We start from the raw sequence: 15,642 nt of genomic DNA on the forward strand, positions 1-15,642 counted from the left end.
TTACTTCAGTAGATCTATCAATATCTCACTTAACTAAAATTACGTACATATGGCAATTGAGCTACAAGATTCACTAAGGCAAAAACCTTACCAGTTTCTCCAAAGGAAACTATAGTAGACTGTGCACAAAAGGCTATGAGGTGTAAAGGTATAATGCTTAAACTGAATGTTATCTCTTAATTGGCAGTAAAGAATGCTGTAGTTACCTAAACTATGGAAATTAGATAAGAAAATAATTTTCTTATTTTTTTTAAGCTAGTTCATTTAAGAGATGCAATTCTCTTAGTTCTCCACTTACCAAACTATATACATGCAAGAATTAAATGAGCTCACAAGAAATCTGTACTGTGTATTTAGAAAATTACAGAACTTGTGAAGTACTGGCTCAACTTGACTTAGAAACCTGCAGATAACAGCCTTTGAATAAGAACATAAGCCTTAGTTGAACAAGAGGGGATTTTTTGTTGTTGTTAGGTGAATTTATAACTTTTGGAACTGAGACAGGAAATGGCAATTGTTGATCTCATTTGTCATGTACAGGTGAAACACTTGACTTAGAGCTGTGCAGGGCAGTTTCATCTTCTAAATACTTCATCACAGAAATCACTAAAAGCTTCATTGAGAGGTTGATCAAAGCAGAAATTAAGAAAAAAGAAAAAAAGAAAAGAAAAAGAAAGTAGGCAAAAGCTGCTGTCAAGACTATTTAGGTGGATATATCTGAGTCCCTATCTGAATACTACCAACTGTCACGTTTAATCAGCTTTCAGCTCTTCCTCTTGGTCATCAGTACTTTTGCAAGACACGGTTTAGAAATAGTTAATCAATTAACTCAAAACCTACAGAGCTGTTGTTATGATGAAAACTTCATATCTCTGGAAAGCTTTTCTGTTCAAGAAAGCTCATCCCGTAGTTACAGAGGAAATTCCTGTAAAACTGTGACCTAAATGGCAGTAAATTGTATCCCGCCTTGGTAGTTGAATTGAAATTCCAAGTACACCCTGTACATAATGCCAGTACCCCAATGCTTCAGTTTTCTTGGGCAAGATACTAAATTTCTTCAATAACTGGCATGCTATGTGTCTGGAACACTTTATGAAGCAGTCATTGCCGAGGACATTATGAGAGAAGGCACTGAATAAACTTTATCTGGAGGAGATTTTATTCTTTTGAAGAAGGACTTGTTGGTAGAAAAGTTTGAGAAGCTTCCCTTTTAGATAATTTCTTGATTAACAAATCTAAGTTGATCCGTGTGCCTATTATATTTGTAAATTCCTATGTACCACTCCTTTGAGTCACTGATATACATCCCATTCAGTGGAAGTTATTCAGAAAAATTAAGTTTCTCTCTAGTTTTCTTCTACTATCAGTTGTGCTCCTATCCAACCTTTGCCTTTGTCATGTAAGAAATTATGTACATGCAAGGAAGGAAGATTTAGGTGCACGACTTCCCTGAAGTTTGTGAATACATTATATCAAGCTGTTGTCTCGCTGCTGGCAGCTGGTTGCTGCAGATCTGTACCATTGTGTCTGGGCCCTTCTGTAGCCTTGAGCTGGTGGATGGAGTTCAGTTTTGGAGCCCCCCCATCTCTACAGGAGTTCCTCTGAATCCTGTGAGCAGTATGTGGTTCCTATGAGTAATGAATGAACATTGCTAATTGAACAAACAAGGGAAGAAAATTATTGGTTTCATTCAAATTACGTGTTGTTTATATTCTCTTGACATCTGTAAGTCCTAGTCTCCCATCAAAGAGCCGTGGGACTGGTAGCTGCATTAGCATATTCAGTAATTTCTGCCCCAAAATTGTTTACGTTCTCCAGCCTTAGCTAAACTGGTAGTATCACTGGTATGTAGTATTGACTGGGCAGATTTGCCTTCAGTATTTTTTTCAGTTGCATCAATCAACATACCTAGGTTCCATTCTTTCTCTAAATTATCTGTCAATCATAGGTGGTGGACAGAATATCCTGGGTTTTTTTCCTTTTGCTAGTTTCTTCTGTTAAAAAAAAGTTAGTCCATCTCATATTTGGAAGTCACTGTAGGGCAAATGTAAAGCCCAGTAAAATCAAAGGAATCCTTTACATCAAGAAAACACGACTTGTTCTCTGCTTCAGGACAGTAACAACACAACGAAGGAACTGCATTGCCATAGCATGGCAGTGACTTGAATTAGTGAAATGTAGTTAATGAATGTTTATTCATTTGGATCATAGTGTCTTAGAAAAAAAGATCATATGTTCAAAAGTGTTTGTACAGGATGCACCATAATGTGACAGTGATCTTCAGCTGGGTGTTTTATAACTGCAGAAATACAAATTAAAAAGTATTACTTTGTGTAGCTGACTGCCTCCAGTCAGTCAGTGAAATTTGGGAGATGAAGTTAGCACAAGGATATTAATAGTTGGCAAAAGAAATCATTGAATTTCATGCTGTTTTGTAATAACTGGTTTCTGAATGAACTATATAAGCAATATGACTGAACCAGCATGTTTTTAGGCACAACTTATCATATATGTTAACATTTATGGCTCTTATGGGTGTGTCAGCTGTATTATATTACAAGTTGCACTATTTTAAAGAATATTGAAATAACAAATAAAGTGAAAGATTCACATGTAGGTGAAATATGTGTCAGAACTTAAAGAAAAACTCTTCCAAAGGATTTTCCCTAGCCATTGGTAGCAAAGGAACAGTGCAACTAAGAGCCTGCAATTATAGAAAGTGTGATGGTGGGGAAAAAAGAGTGAATGATAACAGCAATGAAAAAAAAAGAAAAAATCAAAATATGGGTAGGTGAAAGCAGTAGCTGATGGGAAATAAAAACCGTAAGGGTATGGGATGAAGGGGGAAAAAAGGGAAAAAGTAGGTTCGTGTCTATACATGTACTTTATTGTTATCCTTTTCTTTCTGTGTTTATCATTTTCCATGATTTATGCTGAGACTCATTAGGAAGATTTCTCTTTTAAACAACAGAAATTTCAAGAGATGTTTCTACCCAAAGAAAAGAAAGGACTTTCAGTACACAGTTAATGTCCATGAAACCATCGGATTGCCTTGTTCCCAGGAGAATGCAAGCTTTCCCGGTTTCAGGAGTGTGCCTCCAGGAATTCGTTCCAGGAGGACACACAATTAGCCCATACTCTTCCAAAGTGCACAGTGTAACACGATGCAGTTAAACCAGAAGATAGTTTTCATCTTTTGACCCTGTGTCAAACATGTCAGTTGAGTAGCTTACCTGAGAAGAGAACATAGGCCATCAGATATTTTCCCATAGAAAGGAACATGCAGTAGATACACACACAAATGCAACTTTAAAGCCTGACTTATTTTTGAAGTAAAAGAAAAAGTGGCCTTTTAAGTGGTACAACCCAGTCCATTGAAATTCTTCTTTCTTTTTACCAGTCTGAAATTTAAATAAAAATCTTTCCCCTTGCTTAGGCTATATGAGAAGGACATTAAAAATGGCTCTTTCATTTTAGGCACTAACAAGATATTGAGTGCTCTGCAAGGATGGATTTGATACTATCATTCAAATCCACATCCAAATTATATTTTTGGGAATGGTAAAATATTCAGTGTAGTATCTACATCTTGCATCTATTAACATGCAGAATAGTTTAAAAAGTTCACAGTGAAAGAGAGTAATGTTGAATAACTCCTAGATAGAAACACACAGGTAACTGGGTGTCCGTGTGTGTGTGTAGCGGTGTGATGTGTGCAGGGGAAACCTGCATAACTGGTAGAAAAGGCACAAGCTAAAAACTCAAATGACAGTGTGAAAAAGTCCCCATAGCTTAATTAAATAAAACCAATAATGTGATTTAAACTTCTTTGCTTTAAAATTACTTTAATAAGGGTGTTAATTACTAGAGGATTAACACTGCTTACATGTGATAATAGATGTGGTCAGTCAATAAAGGGCGAGAATAATGTTCGTTTAGGAAGCAAAAGAATCTAGCACAGGATTACTCATCAGAAAGGGATAACATTTCAAAGTGGCAAGTTAAAATCAGGGAAGAGTTTTTCGAGTTGCAGGAGGCATTAGAGGCTGAATTTTGGCATCATTACCCAGCAAAAGTTCCATGTATATTGGGATGTGTTGGAGCTAAAATATGAAGAGTAATTATTACAAATGATGTATAACATAGTTTGGAATTACTTTGTCTTTCAGAGCAATCGTAACAAATAATTTTTCAGACAAAACATTTTAAGAAAATATTGTCTGTAGAAGTGAGGGGAAAAGGGAAAATCTAAAGGAAAAAGATCAACTTCTAAGGAGAATAATTTCTTGAATATGTGTTTCTTAGAAAAGAGGTTGTACTGGACTATTGCCATTAAGCAGAAAAGGTTTTTCCTAATATGTTTGCAAACAGCAGCAGGAGGAGAAAGATCTTCTGCAAAAAGCCAACAAAAAAGCAAATCCAGGTTTCTTGTTACTGCTGCCTGCTGGGCTCAGAAGCCTCTGCTAAACCAAGTTGTCTATACAACACATTAACGAAAACAAGACCAGGATGTTATGTGGGCTGTAGTATTTGCTAAAATGTTTTTAGAGTCATTTGATAGATATAAATGTGGAAGTAAATGTCTTGTTGTAGCTGAAGAAGAAAGTGAAGGTTGTCCAGGAAAGAATATGAAACTTCTTTTCTAGTGATTTTGGCTTTGCTTTTAACTTGTCTTCATTTGCATTCCTAAGCTATTGATTGTGGAATTCCTTGTCCAGTGGTTCCCAGGTCTAGTATAGCTTTCCCTAAGGGATGTAACTTCATCTGTTATGAAGGGTGGTTATGCAGCCATACCCTGAGTGCACTACTTTGGAAGGAATAACTGTCTGTTTACAGTAAACTTATGATGACCAGATCTGTAAGTGCCAGTGCCTTACAGATTGCATTGAATTTTTGTTTCTGGACACAAACAAAATTATGCTGGTTTGTGGCCTGTTATGTCTTGGATTTTGGTGGCTTTCCACATATTCTGATTCAGCACCCAAGATCATCTGAGGTACTTTATTGAACAGTTGCTTTATTTGTATCTGCTTCCTGCAGAGGCTTTTCAGAGAGACACTTGTATATAAAATTCTGAGTGTTTTAATGGCCACTTAAGAGAAGAATCTGGAGCACTGCGGCTATAACTTTTTTATTTTAGATGTGCAGCTTTTGAGAAATGCACAGATCTTAAAACAAACCAGACCAAAAAAAGTTTTAAACTAAAAAATAATTACTCTGCTGTGTTGAAAGAAACTATTTCCCCTTACCTGCTCCAGAACCCTAGGTCACCTCAGGGGAGATGATGTGTTTCATAGTGTACACTAGAGATCATGGACCTCTGTGGAGACCAGATGCTGCAGATTCAAGAGGTCATAAACGTTATAGACCTGATGTATATCCTCATGTTAGGTTGACTCAATCTCTGTAGCAATGTATTTTCAGTATATTTCATAGGTGTAATTTTCTCTGTTGTTTTTGTCCATGTCAGAATATGAAAAAAAATAACTGGAAAGCTAGGAGAGGGAAACACTCTGTTCACCGAATCACTAGTTCCCAGTGCCCTGGATCTGTTCTGTGAGCTGCAGCTTCACACTGAGAGCTGAGGTCTTTGCCTCCTCTGGAAGCACGGAGCTGATGCCGTGGAGCTGTGCCGTGCTTACTTGTCTTCCCGTAGGCATCAGTTTGCATTTGCACACCAGGGCTGTGTATTGAAAACTCCTTTCTTCAATCCTAGAAGTAATCAGACTGAAATTTAAACGTGGAGTTGTAATTAGACTTGGACAGAGCACTGCGGATGTTTAGTTCTAGGGCACGGCAGCCTGACTGTATAGATCAGATGTGCGTGTATACAAGGGCAGTTTGGATTAGTTAGTTAAAAACAGCCTTTGTCAGATAATGATTTTTTGCAGTATAATATATATACTTGTAAGACTGCAGGCATCCAGAGTTGCTCATGTGGATACTGCTCAATATTAAATGGACAAGAGCATTCAATTCCAGAACACAGTATGGAAATTGAAATGAACGTGTTTTGTATTTAAATTTTATTCTAGTTACACCAAATTAGATTATTTTAAGTTAGTCACACCTTCTCTAAGCCAGAGAAGGTGGTTAAAATTCAATTTTAACTTTAGATTTTGAAAATTTTGGATACATTTTTTTAGTGAATCAACTCAAATGGATTTTTACAGGAAGGATTAAGACAAATGATACAGTTTTAATCCCCAAGAAACTTATTTTCAGATACTGTGCCTCATCACGTGCTATTTATGGCAGTATTTCACAGATGAGCAAATAGTTTAAAGCAAGCCTGTTGTAAGTTTTGTGCAACTGAAAAAAAAGTGATTATAGAATATTAAAATTTAAATAAACTAAACTGTAAAAGTTAGTTTCAGTAAATGTCAATATTTAAGTACTACTGGCAAACATGTTTAAAAAACACCAGAAGCCAAATGAAAATGACAGCTTAAATTTAACTGTGCTATATTAAATGTTCCTTAATTGTAACATCTGAAATTCTGTTTTCAAAGTCTTGTTCAGGTCAGAAGCAGATGGCCTGTTTTGGGGGGCTGCAGTTGTCACCTCTGCGTGCTCTGTGGGTGTGTACACCTCTGTGTTGGAAGCTCAAAACCAAAAAAAATGGTGAATGACCTGACCATTGCATAATACACAATTTTTAATCCACACAAATTTTGCCATTGACATAGTTTTACGCTTTGTCTAAAGGGACTTTGTGTACGGACTAACACGCTTGACAGGAGCAATTTGGCCCGAGCCCATGCCCTCCGGAGCCTGACTGTCTGCCAGGCTCCTGCTTTTCAAACTCTTCCCTGTTTCTAGACTCAAAAGACGGTTCTTTTGCTACTAGTCCAGCTTATTCTGTAATGATGAAGAACAACACACTTCATAATAAACATTTTCACTGTAATTAAACAAATCTTCTTTGAAGAGGTATTACTTGTTGCTATATTGTGTATTTCATAGGGCCTGGCTATTTATATTTGTCTCAGTAACTATTTTTCAGTGTCTTCAGATGTTACATCTTGGGCTGCTTGAAATTTTAATGAGATTTATAAAAATTATACATTGTGAGTGTTTTTCTGGTTATAGTAACAGCAACAAACTTGTTCACATGACTTCAGCAGCGTTTTATTTTGTAGGCGGGCCTAAATTCATTTGAAGTGCCAAAGAATAAAAAATGTATTTGGACTTGTTCATGAATATGACAAGACCAGGCAACTCTGAGTGTACTACAACATCCAGATTTTATGAAAAAAATTCTGCCCTTTGTAAGAATTTTTGCTTATAAAAGATACATGAATACAAATAACTTTCTTAGCATAACAACAATTCCCAATGGTTCAGCTGTCATAACCTCTGAGTTTCTACATTGTACATTTATGAATGTGTTAAAGATTGTATCCCAACATTCAAGATACTGACAGATATGATTTCACTTATAAATTTGAAACAGATGGTAGCATTTAAATATGAAATTGTTTCATTCTTGTGAACATTTCAATGTCCTACATTTAGACACAATTTCTAAATGCATGGCGGTTAAAAAAAAAAAAGGCACGTTTTAATGCAGCGGCTTAAAAACTGAAAGACACTGCCTTTCTAACACAAACTATCCTTCCTTTGAAAATCCAGGGCTCAGTTTTCAAAGCATTGTCTAGGAATTTAGCCTGCGACCCCCATTGACACTAATAGGAATTGCATAGCTAAGTCCCCATAACATCACTTTGAAAATCCATTTGTTGTACCAATCCAGAAAAAGGGTAGCATAAACTATAGGGAGACATTCACAGATCAAGAGATCAATTTACACTTTGAAATACAAGCCCAGTGTGCATTATTCCAGTTATGTGATTTAGAGAGGGGATTTTAAATTCACCACATTCACAAAATAAGTCACCAAGTGTAAATAAAACAAAATATTTTGGCAAGTGGCAGGCAGACTTGCTAACCAGGCTAACAAGATATTTGTCAGCAGTAACGAACACCTGCTGATTAAGTGATAATTGTGTTTGGTTGGTATGGTGTTATTCTACCATTAGCAAATTCTTTTTTTTCCTTCAAGCCGGACCTAGATATCTATATTTTAAGTACTTCTGTTGTTCTTTGCAACCAAGAAATGTTTAGAGTGAACAAGGCTTTTCTTTGTCCAGTTCTGATTCTGGTCCTTGGTGCTCTAGTTCCAATTTAGTAAGTGCTTTCATGACGTGCATACTTTAATAAACAGGGACATGACATTTGGTGAATAATTGTGGTGTTATCTATATGGTTGTGCAGGAGTCTTTGTTAATTTCTTGGAAATAGCTGTACACCTGTGTAAGGTATATTCATGTGTACTTGTGCACAAAACCTAAGCAAAGATGAAAGAAGTGTTGTTGTTGTGTAGCTGTGTTGCTGCAGTGCCTATGCGTCCCAGTCATGGACCATGGCCTCATTATGCTGGGCAGAATATAAATAAGTGTTTTAACAAAAGAAAGACAGCACTGCCTCAGAGTTCACAAACTGATGAGATTATAGCTCCGCTGAAAGGTTAACATTATGTCAGAAATTATGAAATAACAATGATTCTGGTTGACAGGCTTCCTCTTTGGTCATCAAACCCATTTGTCCTTCTGAATACAAGGTGTGGTGTATTGGTACAGTGTGAGCTCCTTGGAGTAGGAAATGTTGAGGAATGGGACATTTGTGAGTGGCTCTTGCAATTTTACTGTGTTTAAAATGAAAAAGTCCCTTTCGTGATTGGTATTTTTAGCTCCAAAACCCAATAAAAATTGTAATAATTGAAATAATAATGTATTTGCTATTTCTTAGTGACTTAAATGATACATAGCTAACAACAGTCACAGAGTTTTTTTCCTAGGTCAAAAGCCATGCATCCTCAAGGAAAAAACTGTAATGTTATTTCTGTACTCTTTCCTAAGAAATGGTTGGGTGTAGCTTGCAGTTGTATATGCTTGGCACTGTTCATTTCCCAGAAGAGTTCACCGTATTCTAGGCTTTGGGGTTTTTTTAATTAAAGAGGTCAAAATCCATTATATCAAAATTTCAAAGAATTTACCAATTAGCTGTAGTCTGTGATGCCCAGCAGGTGGCTTTTATACTATTAAAGGGAGATTGTTTCCATCTCTGATCAAAGCAAAACCAAAACAAAAGAAAATATAGAATATTTTGCTGTACACAGTGCAAACCACATGCTGTGTAAATTATATGTGAAAACTGTACATGAGAGACTGTTTAGTCATCCCACTTCCAAGAAACAATTCTATGTGTTTTCACACTGGTCCTCACGAGGATTTTAATGGTAGTGTCTAAATCTGTTTAGATTACTGATTAGCTGAGGAGGACAGCTTGCTATTTTCTAAAATGAAGACTGTAGCATTTTTGTTATTTAAAAGTAGAAGTAAAAATGCACAATTAAGTAGATGAATGAATTTGGTAGAAGTGAAGTTAGAAAAAACTGAGTGTGCTGGAATGTCCCAAGATGCAAAAAAAAAAATTCCAATTTGCACTTTTCAGTGAATCTAAACTTCCCCGATTTTTGCCTACTTAAAAGAATGTTTGTGACCTTTTGACCCTTTTGTTATCCCTTACTCAGAAGGGCCTTTATTCTGTAAGGCTTAGGTATAAAAAAATAAAAAGAGCGTTAATGGCATAACAGTCCTTTCTGATCACCCTGTGTAAGATGTTTATGCAAAGTGTCAATAGAAGCAATTGGCCTAACAGTGTGACAACCTGCTTTGCTTGGAAATGGGCTAATCTCCTGTTTGGGTTATCCAGAGGTCAGGTAAGGATTTCTTTCTTCGCACTCCCTGTAGTGCACGGGTACATAACCTGCAAACACTACAGGGCAGAAATCAGAAGCAACTGAGCCCAAGGATGCCACAAAGCCTTTCTGTTTAATCTTGACCATTTTGCTTATTCTCATGATTTTTTTTCTCTGTCTTCTTTTGGTTTTTCTCTTCCTGGTCCCATCCCAGAGAGTCTCCTTGAGCGTATAACACATAATGATGACAGGGACTCTAACAATTTCATTATCTGCTGCTTCACTGTGTTGGGTTGTTTTTTTTTTTCAAACAGGCATCATCCCACTCTTTTTTGAAGTTCACGTGGAAACCTACTTTAAATCTCAGTTTTTGAGGGCTGCCCCCGTTGCCCTGTCACAGCAGGCTGGAACTCAATAAGAGCTCAGGCAAGCGTAGCGGGCCAGGCAATGGGCCTTGGCGGGCTGCACGCTGTGAACTCCTGCCTCACTGAATCAGCTTCTGTGTGTTTTTATAACTGCCTTTTTTTTCCCTGTTAATTATGTCCCAAGGCTGTGGAAAGACAGCATTTATCTGTTTCAACAGACTAAGCAGCAAGTGTTCTGACATGTTTATCAGGCAAATTGTACCTGACAAAAGGTAATTACACATGCAATCAAGTCCAGAAGTAACTGGGTGATTAGGGGTTAATAAACTTCAACATAAGAAATATTCTGCTTGTGAGCAAGGAGAGTGGGCCAGAAAGACATAACTGACAGTGGTATGTTAAAAAAATTACTTTCTTTGGATGGAATATTTGACTTTACCGAAAGGTAAGTAGGATATTGAGTGTACAACTCCTCATTTTTATCTCCAGCTCCTGAATCATTGGTGTCTGTACAACCAAAGCTATTTGCTAACACTCATGCTACTTCAGAAGAGATAACGGCACCATTCCAGCTTGTACTAAGCTACCTTGATAATTTACAATTAGGATTTTTGTAGTATAACCAACACAGTTGCTGTTGTCTAATGGACACTGCCCCCATTTCCATCTGCAAAGCTCATGTCTCCTCCTGTCTCTTGCTGTGTTGACTCTGTTCATAGCTAGTTCCCAAAGTTGCGTTCTCTTCCAAGATTATTCCTGACAGTTGCCCAAAAGTAAAAAGGAAAGGGCATCTGTATGATATTTGAGGATGTGACAAGAGGCTCAAACGGCATTGAAAGGGCCGGATGGTTGATTTCAGCAGTTCCCAGTGCACAGAATTCTCATGTAATTACAAGATGGCCTAAATACAGGACTATGGCTGAGCTGCTCTGAACTTTAGGTAATACAAGACAAAGCTTTAGGGAGCAATGAGGAACAGTAATTTCTATCCAAACATGACCATATCACCTAGACACTGGGAAAACACGACAGTACTAACTATGAAGAATAGGTGCAAGTGCCCTATTTGAAACCAGAATTCTGTCCCTAAAATCTTAAGAAATTTTCCCCCGTAGCATCAATATTGTAATGTTTTGTGTTAACCGATTCTGTTAACTAGCAAGGTCTTAAAGTAGGACCTCTTTTAACCAAAATATAGTTTAGTATCTTTTACAAGAAAATTGTTCTGTTTAAAATAAAAATATTCTGAATAGAAATAGCAGTGTTATCTGTATAATGTAAGAAATTACTATAAACTTTTATGTAAGTACATATAAACACCTTTTTTTCCCCAAATGGTGTTTATTTCTGTCAGAGAGACCTAATATTAGTCATAAAAGGCATTTAGAAAGTACCTAGACATGAATAAAAGGTTAGAAACCCAAAGCATTGTAGGACATAATTTGAAATAAAAGTGCAGAACAGCAATGAGAGGCGTAAGTTCCCTATAATGTTAAAAGTATGTATGTGACTAATAATGTGCTGGTTTGAGAAGGCAACACAATTTCATGTACAGTAAAAGAAACATGCTGCTTTATGATCATCAGCCCTGATGGTTCCAATATGTTGGCTAAAGTTCCCCTTCTATCACACCTTTAGAAGAGGCAAAATCCTCTAAATAAGGGGAAGTGCCTACCCTATTTTATAAATGTAAGTAAGCGGACAGTCTGTTGGATGCTCTGTCTGGTATACTTGAAAGGGTAAAGCTTTTTGTTGTTGTTGTTGTAGTTGGTTTTTTGTTTTGTTATGTTTTGTAATGACTCAGACACACACACTTCTCTGCAAATTACTCCTAGTCAGAAGTAAATAATTGCTTGTGACTCCTAGGGAAGCATATTCTACTTCATTATAAAATACTCAGGTACAGTATTGCCTGTCTTAGCGTATTCTTATTTTTCATGGGTTTTGTGGGATAAAGAGAGTACAGCAGTGCCATTGTTCTTGGGTAGGAGTACATATATGTAGTTTATTTGGTGCTTCACAGTGTTTCAGCTGCATGATAAGCTGGTTCTGACTGAGCACCCTCGGGTGGCTCCTTAGGTGGGGCTGAGTGGCTGACTAACAGCTAAAATGGGCTGCACTGCCTCCAGATTCTCAGAGTAGTAGGAGAGATTGTCTTTCTGTCTCGTTTGAAGTTCTTCCCATATGTGTTAACTTTGGAAAGATGCATGTGCAAAATAAACATTTTTCCTATTGTAATTTCAAGGCAAGCAATTACATATTCTAACCTCAAAGAAGTCACATCCAGTAGCACCAGTTGATGTGCTACACTCTGTGGCCTTTGATTGATTTTTGAGGCTGGAAAATATTTATTGCCAGGACCTACTCTTTGCCCATATTTATCTTATGACAGTGCATGCCATTCCTTGCTAGACAACACATCTCATTTTCAGTTATTGTCTTGGTAATAGTGACAGTTTTAGTAGATAAAATAGTAGTTGGGAAATGTTGCTTTAACTTGACCTTCAATAAGTTGATTCTAGTTGCCACAGTAAAAATACTGTCACAGAACCAGTAAATTCTCCTGTAGGTCATATACATCATATGCCTCTGGCCAAGACAGTCCCACTTCTTCTATATGAGGAAGAGGAATTAAAGTGCTTCATTTGAGGAAGGCACACATTTGTGTAGCAGAGGAACAGAAATTGAAGCAGATTGTAGGGTTGACTCCTCTGCAGCATGGCTGCAGGTGTGAAGGTGAATTTGGGGTTGTGCTCAAGTGAAGCTTTGTATAAGTGAATTGAAGTTATTTCCCATTACACATGTGGTGGTCCTGGGACATTTCTGCTGGACTGTCCTTCCTGCAGTTGGCTGCTCACCAACCTGCTCCCCTCACAAAGTGCCTACATTGACTGTACATCCGCTGAGTCCAAGTGCCAGGTCAGATGCAGGTGATATGAATGGCCGGGACACAGATCCAAAGAGCTGCACACCAGGCAACTCTTGCCCACCCACAGTGTACAGTATGTGCTGTCAAAGCCCATTACATACAGCAATATGGCACAGTGCAGAACTGCAGCTGTGAGGGGGACAAAATGCACAATGCATAATTGTGCGCAGCAGCAGTCCAGTCTCCAGCAGTGTCTGCAGCTCCTGCCACGTTTACTCCAGAGGCAGAGCATTGTTGTCACACTGCAGCCCCTGGACATTGTGCAGAAGGAGGGAAGGGAGCTATGACTGAGTGGCACGTGTCATTTGATTGCATGTCCCTGGTCCTTTGAGTTACCTGCCACATGTCATGACAGCTGCTTGAACTTAGGATATTTATTAGCATGAGGCTGGTTGTGTGCAGCTCTTTGACCAAGCTTTGGGTACATCCCCCTCACCGATAGTGTCTCTCGAGGTGTTCATTCTTCAGAGCCAGGTCTATCTTGGAGTGCACAGAATATGCTTCTTGTTCTCTTGGGACATTTTTTTACCTCATGTCTTGAAAAGCAAAACTCCATGGTCTGTTTAGAGCCCTACTTGCCTACCTGTGTTAGGCTAGGTGACAAATGAGGTGTAATCTTCCAGCACAGCTGTCACTATCACTGAGATGTCCCAGAGCCATGGCACAATCAGACAGTTGAGTCAAGCACTGAAAGCATAGTATGGAAATCACTCATTTGATACTGTCAGGGAAGTTTCTTTGAACTTGTCAGTACTGTAATTGTGTCAGTCATTGATTGCTGCAGATTGGGTTTGGGCTGCAGATTGCTAACCGAATACAGAGCTTCAGGGTTGTTTAGGATTTACCCAGAATCCTCAATTTCAATCTTACAATAGGGTTAAGAAATTAAATCTTTCACCTTTGATTTACTAAACACACCTACTGCGGGAACTGCATGTCCTTTCTTAAGAACCGTCTCCCACGTGAAGCCCATGACAAGTAGCATTGTAATTAGCAGTAATTTATTAATACATTGTTTGCTTCTCTGTTTACTTCTCTGTAAGAGAGAGGGAACATGAAGTCACCAGATTATACAGTTTGGGTTCCTGTGGTTATCACCTTTATCCTCCCTGCTTGCGTTGTGCATCTGCTCTTCCTACCTTTCTACTCTTTGGGTTGTGCTTTTAAATTTCATACAGCCTTTGAGGACTGGGCACTACTGACTGTGTAACACAGGTAATAAGAAGTGATGAGTAATATGCAGCAGCAACTGAGGCTGTGGGTTTCCCAGATGGTACTAATTCCTGAGTTAACAAGCCTTCCCAAGTCTGTTTACTCAGTGACTAAAGCGATGTTCTCAGTTAGGTAGGAGAATTGGTGGTGTCCATTCTGAGAAAGGGCTTTGTGGGAAAGAACTATTTGTATTTGATCTTGTCAGCTATCATGGGTATGTAAGTCAGCAGAGAATGACATAGCTTCCTTGCTTCTTAAATACTTTTCATCCATATGAGATAGTTAAATGTAAAATCTAGATGTCGCTGAGGTTTGTAATGGTCCCTGGAGGTCTTTGGGATGACAGCAGTAATTGTGTCAGAGGTTCATTATAAAGGCAGGAAATGTTGCTACTGTATGCTTTTATTTTATAATGAAATTGGTGTTATGATTTTGGGGATGAGCATTAGTGGACACCTCTGGCACTTCATCCGGCTGAGAAGTTTGAGTAAGGCAAGGTTCTTGGAGGTACAGTCCCCCTCTTAGCATAGCCTGAGGAGTCAGAGGAGTGGGCACCTGTTGCAGCTCTGCCTCGAGGAGCAGGAGCTGCTACTGTTGTCCCCCAGCTGTAACAGCTCTGGTATGACTTAGCAGGAGCACATGTTAAAGTGAACAGGGTTCTTTCTTTCTGTGACTTGCAGTAGTCTGTTACATATTTTGAAGTGGTTTTGTTACAGAAAATCCTGTTCGGCACCACCTTTCCAGCATTATGGATTCAGCAGGCCTTCAGGCAAGCAGTGGCCCTAGGTTATGCTGCCACAGGCACTACAAGCTGGAGCGAAGTGCTGCTAATGGTTCCCCACGCTTACTTTAACAGTAGGTTTGGCTAACACAGGGCAGCCTGAGAACAAGCCCTTGTTAGCCCTCAGCAGCAGGACAAGGCCAGGCACCAGACGCAGGGGGAAGCTGGGGGCGCCCCGCCATTGACGTCAATGGCAGTGGGGCCCGCTGGCCCGCAGGTAGCCGTGGGAAAGGCTTCCCCGAGCGGGGCTGCCTGTGTCCTGGCCCCTGGCAGCCTGGGCAGGGTGCCCAGCGGTGCCTGGCTTGCGCCCCGTGATGGTGGAGGGGGAATTAGGCTTGGAGGGCTGTGAGGGTGCTGGCTGCTGGAGGTTCCGCGTTGTGTCTGATTGTAAAAGCAGGCTGTTTTGCTGAACAGCAGCTCTGAGATTATGAGTCAAAGGCCTGATTTGAAGTTGCAACCAGGCGTAGGGCTGCATTTGGAGGCTTTTTGTTCCTCCACTGAAATGTTTGGGTTTGTTTGGGCCAGAAGTGTGCCCAGGGCTTGGCGCTGAGTTTCGGGGATCAGTCACAATGGAGAGTGCAGCGGGAGGTGT

The 15,642-nt window shown here is 39.0% G+C and overlaps 1 protein-coding gene across 5 annotated transcripts in view; it reads left to right on the plus strand.

The window, feature by feature from the left end:
* The window catches only part of EXOC6 (exocyst complex component 6), an 84,248-nt gene that overhangs the window by 66,143 nt on the left and 2,463 nt on the right, over positions 1 to 15,642 (plus strand). The window lies entirely within an intron of this gene.

The sequence above is a fragment of the Pipra filicauda genome, unplaced genomic scaffold, assembly GCF_003945595.2.
Source record: "Pipra filicauda isolate LSUMZ 115617 unplaced genomic scaffold, ASM394559v2 scaffold659_size178264_pilon, whole genome shotgun sequence".
Lineage (NCBI taxonomy): Eukaryota > Metazoa > Chordata > Aves > Passeriformes > Pipridae > Pipra > Pipra filicauda.